Genomic DNA, 14700 nt, shown 5'->3' on the forward strand with positions numbered 1-14700 from the left:
ATTCTGTAGAATTGTCATTTTATAAATACAAATATACAGAGCAAGGACCAACAAAACCCCTGTCTCCCCTCCCCTTCACATATATCCCCTCTACTATCAAGAAAACTGAACAAGCCAAGTTATTACAGAATGCTGCATAGAAATATCATGCTAACAGTATACTGAAGTCACACATGACAGGAATAGTGTTAGGGGAGTGCCCCCTGGTCAGAGAGAGGCCTGGGCTTTGCAGTCCCAAGTTATGTCTCTAGCAGGATATATATTTCAAATCTGATATAGTCTAATGACAAAATAGAAATAAAATTATTTTTTTCTACCTTTTGTTGTCTCTGGTTTCTGCTTTCATCTTCTTTTCACTCTTTTCCTTCCAGCGTCTGACCTATCTCTTCAATCCAGCATCTGCCCGTTCCATTCACTGTCTGCCCTCTCCCCCTTCCATATGTATCTGACTTCTTTCTTTGCCCCTCTCCCCTTTCCATCTAGCCTGTGCCTCCTCTCTCCTTTTTACATCATTCATTCCAGCTTCACTGCTTTCTTCATTTTTATCTCTCCTACACCAGATCTAGCATTGTTGTCCCTCTCTGCTTATTTCTCTGATGACTCCTTCCCATCATCAATCTCTCTACTTTCTCATGCTTGTCTCTCCCATTCCCCTCCTCTAATCACCCTGCCAGCTATTTCCTTCCTTTTTTCCTTCTCCCTTCTCTCCTCCTTCTGTCCAGCAGTAACTCTCTTCTCCCTTCCCTCCTTCTTCTGTCCAGCAGTAACTCTCTTCCCTTCCTCCCCTCCCAGCAGCGTCTCTCCTTATCTTTCCCTCCAGGTCCGGTAGCAGCTGCCCTTTTTTTCCCTTGGCCAGTAGCTTCCCAGACTCCTTTCCCTCCTACCCTCCCAGCAGCATCTCTCTTTCTCCCTCTCCAGGTCCAGTAGCAGCTGTCCCTTTTCCCCCCCCCTTGCCCAGCAGCTTCCCAGCCTCCAACAGTGGCTTTCTCCCCTCCTAGCTGCTCTCCTTACTTGCCAGCGCAGCGATTCAGGAAGGCAGCCTCGGGCCCTTTGTTGGGTTTTGCCACCTCTGAAGAAAGAGGAAGTTGCATCATTAGAGGTGGCAGTGACTCAGCAAAAGCCCCAAGGCTGCCTTCTTGAATTGCTGTGCTGGTAAGTAAGGAGAGCTGCTGAGAGGAGAGAAAGCCACTGTCGGAGGCTCACCATGATATCTCTGGCCCTGCGCGGACCGGCAGAAATTTCCTGCGGACCGGTGGTTGAAGAAAAGTGCACTAAACGGTCCACCGTGTGGGATTGCCCATTTTCTTATCCAACCTATGGAAATTAGTAAAACCCCATGCAAAATAACCAAGCAATTGCACTTACCATCACTTGGCTATTTAGCATCTGTTTTTTCCAATCATAAAACCCAATTGCTCTAGACCTGTCTAACTGTTACTGACAGGTCTGCCTGGGTTTGTTTTTTTTCATTTATTTTTTCTAATGGCACAGATTTTGCATGTATTACACATGTAAAATATCTGCCCCATTTAAAAAAAAAATAATAATAAAGTACCCCCGCTGACACCCTCCTCCCCTCCAAAAAAAACACAAAACAAATGGTAGGAAAAGCAGTTTGACCCCGACAATCCCTGGAATATCTAGGGATCTTGTTTGACATAGTAGCTGGATGAGTTTATTTTCCAGATGCAAGCAAACAAGCTGTGCTCTCAGATTTCTTGTCTTCTGGACAAAGCAGTTCTGTTTGTGTGGGGATTATCTCCAGATCCTGGGGTCCATGATGGCCTCCATAAATGTGATTCCTTGGGCAAGGGCGCATATGCTTCCTCTACAGCACACGCTGGACTCCGCAGACAAATGTTGCACACAGCTCTTCCTTGGACTCTGGAGGTCTGGACCAATATGAATTGGCTCCTTCAGCAATCCCTCTCCAAGGCCATACCACTGAGGATTGTGTCTTGGGTGGTTTTGACAACAGATGCAAGTGTCCGCGGCTGGGGAGCCCATTGCAACCGTTGTCCCATTCAGGGGCATTGGAAACCCTTTCAAAGAAAATAGTTCCAATCAGTTCCAATGAACTGATTGGAACTGCGAGCTATTCACTTCGCTTTTGTGAAATTAAAGATCACTGGAAGGCTGAATGGTTCGAGACTTCTCCGAACATGTGACAGTGATGGCATATGTTAATCGCCAGGGAGGAACCAACAGTGCTTCTCTGGCTTAGGAAGCCCACCTGCTTATTCTCTGGGTAGAGCATCATCTCCAGATCCTTTTGGCAGCGCATGTAGCAGGAGTAGACACTGTTCAAGTAGACTTTCTCAGCAGACAGTTCCTGGATCTGGGTGAGTAGGCGCTGTCCTTTGCAGTGTTTCAGACCATTGTGCGGTACTGGGGTCTGCCTCACTTCATTATAACGGCAACAGAAAAGAACTTGAAAACCATCTGATTCTTCAGTCGAAAATCTGAGTCCAGAAGCGAAGGCCTGGACGCTCTGGTACAGCCATGGCTGCAGGGAGTTCTACTGTATGTTCTTCCTTCCTGGCCCATGATAGGCCGGGTCCTTTGGATTGTGACTCATCAGGGAAGAGTCATTCTGATATTTTCAGACTGGCCTTGCAGACTGTGGTACACAGATCTGATGTCTCTTTGCATCCTTCAGCTGTGGGCTCTTCCAGACCTTCCATTTCAGGGTGAAGACTATTTAAAGGATACCGATTTCTTTGCTCTTACAGCATAACTTGATTTTTGGTTGGCTTCTCCAAGCCTCCGTTTGAGCCTCTGAAGGACATTTCTCTCTTGGGCCTCACTTTAAAAACCAGTTTTTTCTGGTCACTATTATCTCAGCGAGATGTGTCTCGGAACTCCAGGCTCTGTCTTATAGAGAGCCTTTCCTAAGGATTTCTGATACAGGGATTTCTCTCCTCCTGGTTCCTTCGTTTCTGCTGAAGGTGACGTTTGCATTCCATATTAATTAGGAAATGCATCTGCCTGTTTTTCAGCCTACCTGTTTTGGGAAGCAAGATCGAATTTTGAAGTTGGACGTGTGCACATTATTCTGCGTTAAGGTCACAAATGAGTTTTGTCTCTGACCTTCTGTTCATGCTGACTCATTCTTCTAAGTGGGGTGCTTTCACTTCCAAGGCCATTTCATTAGCCTATGTTTTGTGCAATATAGTTTCCTGTTTATGTCAAGGTGCATTCTACCAGGAGTATGACCGCCTCATGGGCCAAGGCTAGGGCGATCTCCATTGAGGAGATCTGTAGAGCATTTACCTGGTCTAATCTGCACACGTTTGCCAAATTTTACAGAATGGATGTGGCTGTAAGAGAGAACTCTGCTTTTGGATCCTCGATCTTGAGGGTCGGAGCAGTCTGTCCACCCTTTCTGTTTTTGACTACTTTGGTATGTTCCACATGTCTAGAAAGTCTCGTCTATTGCACTGGAAAAAGATTGTCCTTACCTTAATATCTTTTTCCAGTAGATAGGTGAGATATTCTAGACTCCCTCCCTATCCTTCCTGCGCCTGCCTGTTGACTCATTCTGTTTGCTTCTTGGATGCCAGCCAACCCTTTTTGAGGCTTAACGAATATTGTAAATATGTTCAAAGCGCTTGCAGGGGTACTTCCTGAGCTCCTTTGATGCCTTTGACTGTTAGCTGGCTGTTATTCTAGTGTGTGTGTACGGTATGTTTGTTGATTTATTTTTTTTTGTTTTTTTTAGCAGAACAGTTAATTCTTGGGTATATTCCCATTGGTGACTCCTACTTCACATACTGTTAGAGCAGTGTTCTTCAACCTTTTTACACCCGTGGACCGGCAGAAATAATAGAATTATTTTGTGGACCGGCAAACTACTAAGACCGAAATAAAAAAAACACATTTTTACCCAATCTCCGCAAGCTCGGTCCCCACAAACCATCTGATCCCATCTGCACAAGCCTCAGTTATGATTTTATATTGAACGTATTTTATTAAAGTATAAAAAGAAACAATATTCTGTACAATTGTCATTTTATAAATATAAATATTCAGAGCAAGGACCAACAAAACCCCTGTATCCCCTCCCCTTCACATATATCCCCTCTACTATCAAGAAAACTGAACAAGCCAAATTATTACAGAATGCTACACAGAAATATCATGCTAACAGAATACTGCAGTCAACACATGACAGGAATAGTGTTAGGCTTTGCAGTCCCCAGTTATGTCTCTAGCAGGATATATATTTCAAATCTGACATATTGTAATGACAAAATAGAAATAAAATGATTTTTTTCTACCTTTTGTGGTCTCTGCTTTCATCTTCTTTCCACTCTTCCTTCCAGCGTCTGCCCGTTCCATCCACTGTCTGGCCTCTCCCCCTTCCATATGTATCTGACTTCTTTCTATGCCCCTCTCCCCTTTCCATCCAGCCTGTGTCTCCTCTCTCCTTTTTACATCATTCATTCCAGCTTCACTGCTTTCTTCATTTTTATCTCTCCTACACCAGATCTAGCATCTTTATCCCTCTCATTTCTCTGCTGACCCCCTTTCCAGCATCAATCTCTCTCTACTTTCTCATTCCTGTCTCTCCCCTTTCCCTAGCAACAGCAGCAGATGAATCCAGAGACCAATGGGATAGCTCACATCTACCAGCAGGCGGAGATAGAGAAACTGATTAACAGGTGGTCCTATTGGCTGGCACTCCTCCTGTCTCATCAGTAATCTCTATCTCCCAGCAGGAAAAGGTTGCTATTCAACTAGCTCCTGAATTATGGCTGTGGCTGGAACTTTATTTTCTCCTGTTGAGGTTTCTCTTCAGTGAGACTGCCATTCTGTTTCTCCTGTTGAGATTTTTCTCTTCAGTGAGACAGGGGTGTCCGGCTGAACGGTGCCGGCTTTAGAGGTTACACTTGGGCCCCCCCTTGTCCCTGCCTCACCCTCCCTCCATTGCTAGAGGGTCTGACTGGGTCTCAAATTTTTTCTTCTTTCCCTTCTCTGTAAAAAAAAAAAAATAAAAAAGAGACCACAGTTGTTACATTCTGCCATGCTTTTGCTGCAAACTGGCTTCAACCGGCCCTAACAACAAGCTGTGAGTATGTCTGGCTTTTACAGTTGTTTGAACTTCAGGTTCTGTTTGGGAGTCTTAGTACTGTGGGTTCGGTCATCATACATTTAAGGTATGGATATTTTATTGAGGCTAAGTTTTATGTCTAGAAATCCCGTGGAGGGAGCCGGGACTTCCCGCCCTTTTCATGCACACGCTTTGTTTCCTTGTTGGTTACAGCGCAGCAGTAGCGATGCGATTTCATGCTCGTACTTGTTCTCTTTGTTGGGCTTCAGTGCAGCAGTAGTCCTGTTTATTCTGAGGCTCTCTTTCATCAGTGTTTGTCACGGCCATGTGCAGCTGATTGTGCAGGTGCCGGTTTATAGCAGCGTGCATGAGATGGGATATGTTTTTTCCGGCGCTGTGGGCCGTTCTTCTGGTTATTCCCCGAGTCTAATTTTCTTTCTATGCAAGCCGCGGCAGGGTAAATTTTGTGGGGCTCGAATCAGACTATGTTTCTAGGAGCGTTGATGCAGCGGCCACGTGTCAGCGAGAATCAGGCGTGGCATGGGTCTCCGGCGATGGCGGGAGAGCTGCAGCGTTCCGGTAGTTTGTTTCCAGCTGACTTTGGTCAGGGTATGCCGGGGCTTCTCTCCTTTCCGGTTCAGACAAGTTGTATGTGTTTCACCAGCTTTGGGACAAGCTTGGGCAGCTTTATATGTCTATGTCTGTGTTCCTGCTGTACTCCCTTGAAGGAAGCTGCTTGTTTAATCGGACTCTGGGGTTAGCACTCAAGGGGTTTACCAGAGAGACTCTGACCTGTGCTAGGTCACCCAGTCTCGGTTTGTCTCCAGACTGGGGTGACATACGGCAACTCACGGCACATTGAGATCAGCAGTAAGATAGTGCCCTGTATTTCACACAGGTATCATTGTCTCTCTTGGGGTCCCTGCAGATTGAGCCTTTGTCTATTGGTAACTGTCCTTGTTTGGGCCTCTGTGCTGAGCTGCATGTGTCTAGTAGTGGCACAGGATATTTATGCCTAAAGGTAGTACAAGCAGTTTCCAAGTTCGAGCTGTCTCTATGGGCATAATGACACTGCGCATATTCCTGCGGCCAAGACTCTCTTTCTCTATTTCTGAGGGGGCCTGGACTTCAGATTTCCATGCTTATCACGCTGGTTTCTCCTGTCACCATTTTCTCATGGCACATGCTAGACGGGCCCCCCAACCAGACAGAAAAGGCTGTACAGCTCCTTTTAACCAGGATCCAGTTACCTATTCTATCAAACCCATGGAGGATCACGCACTATGTGGCTGTTAGCCTCATCCCTGAAGCTCTCATTAACGATGTGAGCTTTGTCTGATACCTGTAAGGATGCTGTTGTTTTCCACGGGGCGGTAGATGCAGCATCTTGATTGAGTCTAGTACGTATTCACTTTAAAGGACATACGTATTTCGCTCATGTTGCATGGGGTTAGTACTGTTTTCATGGTTCCAGTATATTCCTCTTTACATTGTGAACCTTGATTTTTCCTAGGAGAATCTTCTTGCAGATCCTACAGTCTTATTCTGCCATTCCCTGACCTTCTGCACTTCATTCTGAGGGGATCTTGACTTCTTCCAATGACTCTTCAGGCTTTCTCATGAGGGAGAAGACACTATAATGTCAGGTCAGAGGGCTGTGAAGATTTTTCAGGATGCTTGCGTCTTTGCATTCTCCTCAGGTTTTCCAGTTCGTTCTTGGAGTCTCTATGTTTTGTGTTTCCCTTTTCAGTGTTACTGGTCCTCAGGACGGTTCTTGTAGTTCTTCGGGAACTAAGGGACGTTGTTCCACTTACCGCATGGTGCCCGAGATAGGGGGCATTGGGCAGGCTGGATCCCATTCTGCTGCATTAGTTTCTCGGGGTTACACATTTCTGCAGACAACCTGGGAGTATATTTACATTTTCTCTATGGACTCCGAATCGGCACTTGGTTTGCCTGCCTCTCTTGGAGCGGCGCTTTCGGTTTTGGCACATGCCATTTTGCCTACCCAAGGCTTCACGAACGTTTTAGGTGATGTGGGCGGTGGTACCGTTTTGGCGCTACTAGGCGATTCATCTAATTTCTTCTTGACTGCCTGCTTGATTCGGACGACTTCCAGTCGGGCCATTTGACTGACATGAAAAGGGTGATATCTTTTCCTCAGTTCTTTACACGTGCATCTTTGAATTTGCACAGCACTCTTTTTTCCTGTACTATTTATAGGTACCGTATTTGCCGGCGTATAAGACGACTTTTCAGTACCTTAAAATCCTCCCCAAAGTCGGGGGTCGTCTTATATGCTGGGTACTGTTTACATGCCCTTACTTTACATGCCCTAACATCTCCTTCCTTACCTCCTTACGGTGCTTACGGTACTAGTAAACCTGCCGGGACATCAGCGTGACAAGGGTGCCAGCTCCTTCATCCTGCGCAGCGGGAAGCAGCGGCGCTCTGGCCCCACCCCTTTTCTCTTTACTACGTCTCTCGCACATGCGGCCGTGTGTGGAGTCTAGCCCTTAAGGAAGTTGCGGGGGCGAACAGGAGGCTTTTGAAGGCTTTTAAAGGGAAACTGTCATGCCAGCAAACTTGCTAGGGACTTGCCCGGCACTTGCTCTCTCCCTCTATGTGTTATCTTCCTTCTATCATTGACAGTTTCAGTTTGGTTAACAGTTTAGAAAACAAATAGCATGGCAGCTCCCATGGGTTTATTGTTCTATTCAGCTTTAGTGAATTAATTAAAATTGTTGAAATAAATTCTGATGTTCTTTTAAGTTTTATTTGTTGTGCAGAAGGTGTGCGGAAGAAGGGGTAGTCTTATATGGCGAGTATATAACAAACTCTATATTTTAACTGTAAAAGTTGGGGGATCGTCTTATACGCCCAGTCGTCTTATACACCGGCAAATACGGTATATCGGGGTGATGTTTTTATTCATATAGGAGAGACATGTGTTTCTTTCCGGAGACTTGGGCGTGGGGTCTCGGTCTCAGATTGGTATTCTTCTTCGCTTACCATGACCAAGAGTATGGGATTCTGTACAGTTTCTGGGATCCATATTGCTGACTCCACTGGGGACTTCGGCTTGCTTTCCCCTTCTTACGCTACAGCAGTCACTTTATTTGGTATGCTCCTACTGCATCACTCTGTATGATTTGGTGGCTCCGCGATTTCTCTTTTCAAGGCATGCCTCAGTCTTTGCTGGACTATCTCATGACCACCGACCATCCCGGGCTGTCGGGTTGGGGGGCTCCGTGGCTTCCATCCTCAGCTCCTGGAGTCTGGTCTTCAGAGGAGACTCAGTACTTGTTCATTCTTTTGCTCTTGAGCAGGGTCAGGCTACCTTTCTGGAGCTTCAGATCATTCTTCCGGATTGCCGCTGAGGGTCCTTTTGGTCAGTATTAGGATGGGGGTATTTCTCTACTGCTTGGGCAATAAGTGTTGTACTCATTGGCAGGTGAAGTTGTTCTGCTTCAATGGGTGGACTCTCATCTTCGTCTTCTGTTGGCAGATCCTTTTATGGATCAGGATAAGAGTTTGGATAGACTTTCTCTCCGCGGAATCTGAGCATGGCCCATTTCTTGTATGTTACAGTGTACAGCGCTGTGTACGCTCTGGAAAGTGTGCATGTTAGTAATAGTGTAATCTTCTGCATCCTGGATATTGAGATTTGTGGCTCAAGCATTCTAGCTCTTTTTATGGAAGTGAGATCTGCTTGACCTAGACCTCATGGCCTCGTCTCTCAATTCTAAGCTTCCTAGCTTCTTCGGCGGGCCCAGGGAGTGGGAGTTAGAGGGGGTAGCTGCATGGCTCCTTTCTCGCTTCTGCCTTCTCTTTTTCAGTGTTTTCCGATGGCTTGGATTTGCCACCTCGAGTTCGCTTTCCGGGCACAGTATTTGTAGAATCTCTGGATTGGCGGCACCATCCTTACTTTGCGGATTTGATGAGTCTTTCAACAGCCGGACTAAGAAGTTTCCTGGTATCTCCGGCTTTGCTCGCCTAGGGTCCGTTCAACATGGATATTTGTACTACTTTAGTATTACGACCTAGTTTTTTGAAAAATCTTGGCTGATGTGTAAGGATTATGCGAAGCAGGTTGTTTCTTCTCTTATCCAGGTGCTACGGATGTCTTCTCCTGTGGCTTCTGCTTCCTTTTGGAGGTTTTTCCTTTCTTGGGTGCTTCTTAACGTTTGAACCACTCCAGAGTTCCTTTTTGGCACAGGTGTATTGCCGAGGGCTTAGCGTTCAATTCCCTTCAGCTTCTAGTGCCATTCTTAGCTTGTTACAAGGGCTAGGTATATTGCTCTTCGCTCACTTCTCAGCTTCATGTAGTTCAGGTCCTAAACAGAGTGCGGTATATTCATGCGCCTCTTAGAAAGCCCAGTTTGGAATACAATCTTCACGTACTTCTTCTCAGTATACCAAAGGCTTCATTTCATCCTTGTCTTTTGGGACTCTAAAGGGCTGTGCCGTTGAACATGGGGTTTCTTGTGGCCATGGCTTCAGCTCTGCAGTTTTCTATGTTGCAGGCCTTGTTCAACGGGGATTCCTATTTCTGATTTCCGAAATATGGGGTATCAGTTCGGATGGTACCATTATTTCTTTCTAGGGGGGTGTCATCCTTTCTTTTATGTCATGCTCGCTTTTCCTTCCTTCTTCCTGGGAGGGGAAATTGGGAGCAGTGCTTTTATTCACTGCATTTTTTGATATGTACGTAGTGTTCTCTGTGGGCTCGGTTTCTTACGACTTTTAGTTGTTTATATCTCCTTTTTGCATTCTTCAAGGGACGCCTCAAACATTTGGTGGCGTCCGAAGCCTCCATCGCTCAATGGGTCCAGGAGGACATTCTTTATGCTTGCTTGCTGGCAGGGAAGCGGTTGGCGAAAGAACTTCATGACCATTCCGCTGGAGCGATGGCTACTTCTTGGGCTCGGCCCAGAGGTTTTTTTCCTTGGAGGAGATTTGTCTCGCGGCTAATTGGTCTTCCGAGCGTGCTTTCTCTCCCCATTTCTGCTTGGATGTGGGGGCGCATGCGGTAGGGGCGTTTTGTGCTTCGGTTGTTGCGGAGACGGCGTTTGCTTCCCACCCAGATTGAGGATTGCTTTGCTACATCCCATTGGTCTCTGGATTCATCTGCTGCTGTTGCTAGGGAAGGAAAAATTATGTTCTTACCTGTTAATTTTCTTTCCCTTAGACGCAGCAGATGAATCCAGAGCCCCACCCTTTCTGGATATTGTCTCTTGGTTTTTTCTTGTGCAACTTTCGCAGTTTGTTATTATGGCAGGTTGTTTTCTGTATTATTGCATTTTGAGATTTGTTATGGGAAAGAAGTTTTTTACATGCTATGCCTATTGCTGGTTACGTGTGCTTGGGCAAGGAGCTATACTGATGAGACAGGAGGAGTGCCAGCCAATAGGACCACCTGTTAATCAGTTTCTCTATCTCCGCCTGCTGGTAGATGTGAGCTATCCCATTGGTCTCTGGATTCATCTGCTGTGTCTAAGGGAAAGAAAATTAACAGGTAAGAACATAATTTTTCCTTCCCTCCTCTAATCTCCCTGCCAGCTGTTTCCTTCCTTTTTTCCTTCTCCCTTCCCTCCTTCCCCCTATCCAACAGTAGCTCTCTTCCCATTCCTTTCCCTCTTCCCCTCTCAGCAGCATCTCTCTTTCTACCTCCCTCCAGGTGCAGTAGCAGCTCTCCCTTTATCCATCAGCTTTCCAGCCTCCAACAGTGGCTTCCTCTCCTTCCAGCAGCTCTCAGTACTTGCCTGCAGAAGTGATTTCCTTAGGCAGCCTTGGGTCCGTTGCCGCCTCTGAGGAAAGGGGAAGTTGCCAAAGTGAATCACTGCCCTGGTAAGTATAGAGCTGCTAGGAGAGGAGACAGCCACTGTTGAAGGCTCCCTGCACATTCGTGACACCCCCCCCCAAAGCCGGCAAAAACAGCTTTGCACTACAGGCCCTGCCGCCCAAGACGAGCCGGAGGCCCCTATCCGCCGCATTCTGCGTGCAGGCTTTCAGCACAGACGCTGCTGATGGCCCCAATCCACACGCTGCCCCCCACCGCGCACGCTGACCATCTCCCTTCTACTTGCAGCTTCCCCGCAGCCCTCTTCGGCGACTCGGCAGGGGCAGCGATCAAGACAGGCTGCCGACATCGGGATCTTTCCTCTCTGAGTCCCGCCTATTTTGTTTCAACTTCCTGTTTCCGCATAGGCGAGACTCAGAGGAAATGCCCGACGTCGGCAGCCTGTCTTGATCGCCCGAGGCTGGGAGGAACAGAAGATTTCCGCGAAAACCACCAGGGCAGGAAATTTAACAACGTCCATCTTGCCGGCCCTGCGCGGACCGGCAGGAATTTTCTGCGGACCGGCACCAGTCCGCGGACTGGCGGTTGAAGAACTGTGTGTTAGAGCTCTTTGTGCTTGGGTACTAACTACATGTGTCAGTAAAGCTCTCTGTGAAGTAGAGGAGGGTCTGAGAAAAAATCCAGAGTGGATTCCTTCTGCAGATGGCTTGCAGCAATTGGGAGATAATCCAAGTGTCTAGAATGTCTCACCTGCCTACTGGAAATATTATCAAGGTAAGGACATAATCTCTTTTTACATGGTTCACCCTTCATGCTTTCACAAAATTTTATAGAGTGGACGTGGCAGCACGAAAGGACACTGATTTTGGGTACGCAGTGCTCACAGCAGGCTCATCTATCCTGCCCTAGACTTGGAAGACTGCTTTGATACGTTTCCCACTGGTTCAAGACTCGTATGTCTTTTGCTGTTTATGGTACAGCTCCTTACTTAGTCAATAGATTTTTTTTTTTATCATCATACAGACATAGTAGAAGAACTCATCCTTTGTTTAATTTTCCATCTGTCCAGGGTTGCAGGAGTAAGAAATTTCTAAATCGTACTTTGGCATCTAGGGCAGCTCTTCATGACAACGAATTCCGAATATTGCTGCTTACTACCCATTCCTATGGCCATTTTAGAAAACAATTGAAGACCTATTTTTTTTCTAAATATTTAACTGTTTAATGAATCATCTTATTTATTTACTTTTATAACTTTTTGTAAACCGTGTTGAACTTTTGGTTACGCGGTCAATAAGCACAATGTTATGATATGTTATGCACTAGAAAGGAAAATTAGATTCTTTCTTCAATATCATCTTTGTAGGAGAAAGGCATACGAGTCTTGATGACCCACCCTGTTAGATTTCTATTAGCCTGTTTGTTGTCTGACATGTGTATATTTCCAGATGTTGGTGTCTGTTAAACTGATCTGAAGAGTACTGCTTGATCTCTGTTACAATGAGAAAAGCAAGAGGCTTGACAGCTACATAAGTGTTATTGCTGGTTGCACTCAGATAGGTGGCTTGTTCATTTCCATCTTATTTTCAGTTATAATTATTTTGGCATTGACTTGTTGCAGATCAGAACAGAAGTGGCTGGTTGAGGAGTATCCTGTATCCCGCCTCCTTATCTTTTCTCTTACAGGAATTGTCAACTGCTTTGATACGAACTGAGGAGATGGAGCACAGCCCAGAGATGCAGGAGATGGAGCCGAGAGAAAAATATAGATGATACCTTCTATAAACTTAGTAAAGGAATGATCCACTGGTTCAAGACTTGTATGCCTTTCCACTAGAAAGAAGATTATCGAGGTTAAGAACTTAATCTTTAAGACTGCCAAGAGATATCTCAGCATTTTAAGATAGCTTTAAAATGCCATATGTGAAGGGCCAACACTGTGGTATCAATGTTCTATAGCAGTGTTCTTCAACATTTTTACACCTATGGACCGGCGGAAATAAAATAATTATTTTGTGGATCGGCACTGGTCCACGGACTGGCGGTTGAAGAACACTGGGCTAAGTCCAATCTCTGCCCCAGACCCCGCCACCATAATAATACTAATTGTAACACTATTTTTTCCATTCACTTTTCATATACACACACAATATAAACTTAACAACAAACACATAATGATTAACCACAAAATTAAACTACACAAAGCACACTGTATGCTTCTCAACAGTCATTCCTACCAGAACACAGATAACCCCTATGCAAATATGGGACCAAAAACTAAAAGTACTAATATATACAAACAAACTCTAATATGCAAGACTCTGCATGCAGTACATCCCCAGCCAAAAAGAAACATGCATTTTTTCCTGAACAGTGCAAAATACAGACAGCAGATGTAAATTCTCAAAATTGACACAATTCAATCACCAAATTCAAAAATTAAAATAATTCCCCCTATCTTTGTTGTTTCCCTCCATGCTGTGCCTTACTTTCTGGCCTGCTTCCGCCTGGCCATTTTATGCCGCCCAGTGTTATCTTCGGGCCGGCTTCCTCTTCCTCACTGCTGCAGTGCATAAAGTCGCGGGCAGCGGCTCCTTGTCTCATCTGGCAGCCTTCCCTCTTGACATTGCGATGTCAGAGATAAGGCTTCCGGTTCAGGTGCAGGACGCGTGTAGAAGCCACTACCTTTGGCTTTGCACTGCAGCAGTGAGGAAGAGGTAGCTGGCCCGAAGATAACGCCGCATTGATCGCACCGTGGCCTGGCGATTGAAGAACACTGTTTTGGGCCTGATGCACGTGCCGGTCCTGTGGACCGGCAGGAAATTTTTGCAGACCGGCACCGGTCTGCGGATCAGCGGTTGAAGAACACTGTTATTATAAGTGATCAAAAATAAAAGAGCATCTCCCCCACTCACAAAATAGACACAATATAAATAACAATCGGTGGTGAGAAAAAACACCCATACTTATTAGAGGAAAAAGCCTCAGAAATCCCTGTGCGTAGCTTACTTTTGTTTCATGTACTACTTAGGGACTGAAATTCATTGGCTGAAAAATCTGGCAATTCTAAACAGTGTACATATACTGTATAGTCACCTTTCAGGCTGAGCAAAAGCATATATAAATAAGCAAGCACTTAACTCAATTTCCCTATAAAGTCAGTGGTCTCAAACTCAAACCCTTTGCAGGGCCACATTTTGGATTTGTAGGTACTTGGAGGGCCTCAGAAAAAATAATTAATGTCTTATTAAAGAAATGACAATTTTGCATGCGGTAAAACTCTTTATAGTTTATAAATCTTTCCTTTTGACTAAGTCTTAATAATAATAATATTGTAATTTATAGCTAAAGAGACAAATTATCAAGAAACCGTTTTATTTTACTTTTGTGATTATGATAAACATACCGAGGGCCTCAAAGTAGTACCTGGTAGGCCGCGAGTTTGAGACCACTGCTATAAGTGCACATACCTGTTCACAAGAAATTGAATTAAGATAAATCACACAATTTTTTTGCAATATAAAAATTTGAAAAAAAAGACCTAAGGATCAGTGAGGAAATACAGTAGTTTCGCTATGCTTAGGTTGCTAGCCAGTGCTACCTTTTGAGGATCAGACTTTTTAAAATATTTAAATGAAAATGAGGTGTTGATGATAAGGGTCAATACTTATGTTGATGCTATTTGGAGCATTTTTTTGTTGAGGTTCTTGATTGTATTTATGTACTTAATTTTGTATATTTGCATTTTTAAATTATGGTTTTATTTTGTCCCGACTTGGGTAAAGGCAGGATATAAATAAACCTATAAAACTTGAACTTATTGGCCTGGCTTATGTATCTGTTA

General features: G+C 45.1%; 1 protein-coding gene across 1 annotated transcript in view; it reads left to right on the top strand.

The window, feature by feature from the left end:
• CENPE (centromere protein E) overlaps window positions 1–14700 on the top strand; it is a 539120-nt gene that overhangs the window by 67897 nt on the left and 456523 nt on the right. The gene's annotated exons all lie outside the window — the stretch shown is intronic.

The sequence above is a fragment of the Geotrypetes seraphini genome, chromosome 1, assembly GCF_902459505.1.
Source record: "Geotrypetes seraphini chromosome 1, aGeoSer1.1, whole genome shotgun sequence".
In the NCBI taxonomy this organism is placed as follows: Eukaryota; Metazoa; Chordata; class Amphibia; order Gymnophiona; family Dermophiidae; genus Geotrypetes; species Geotrypetes seraphini.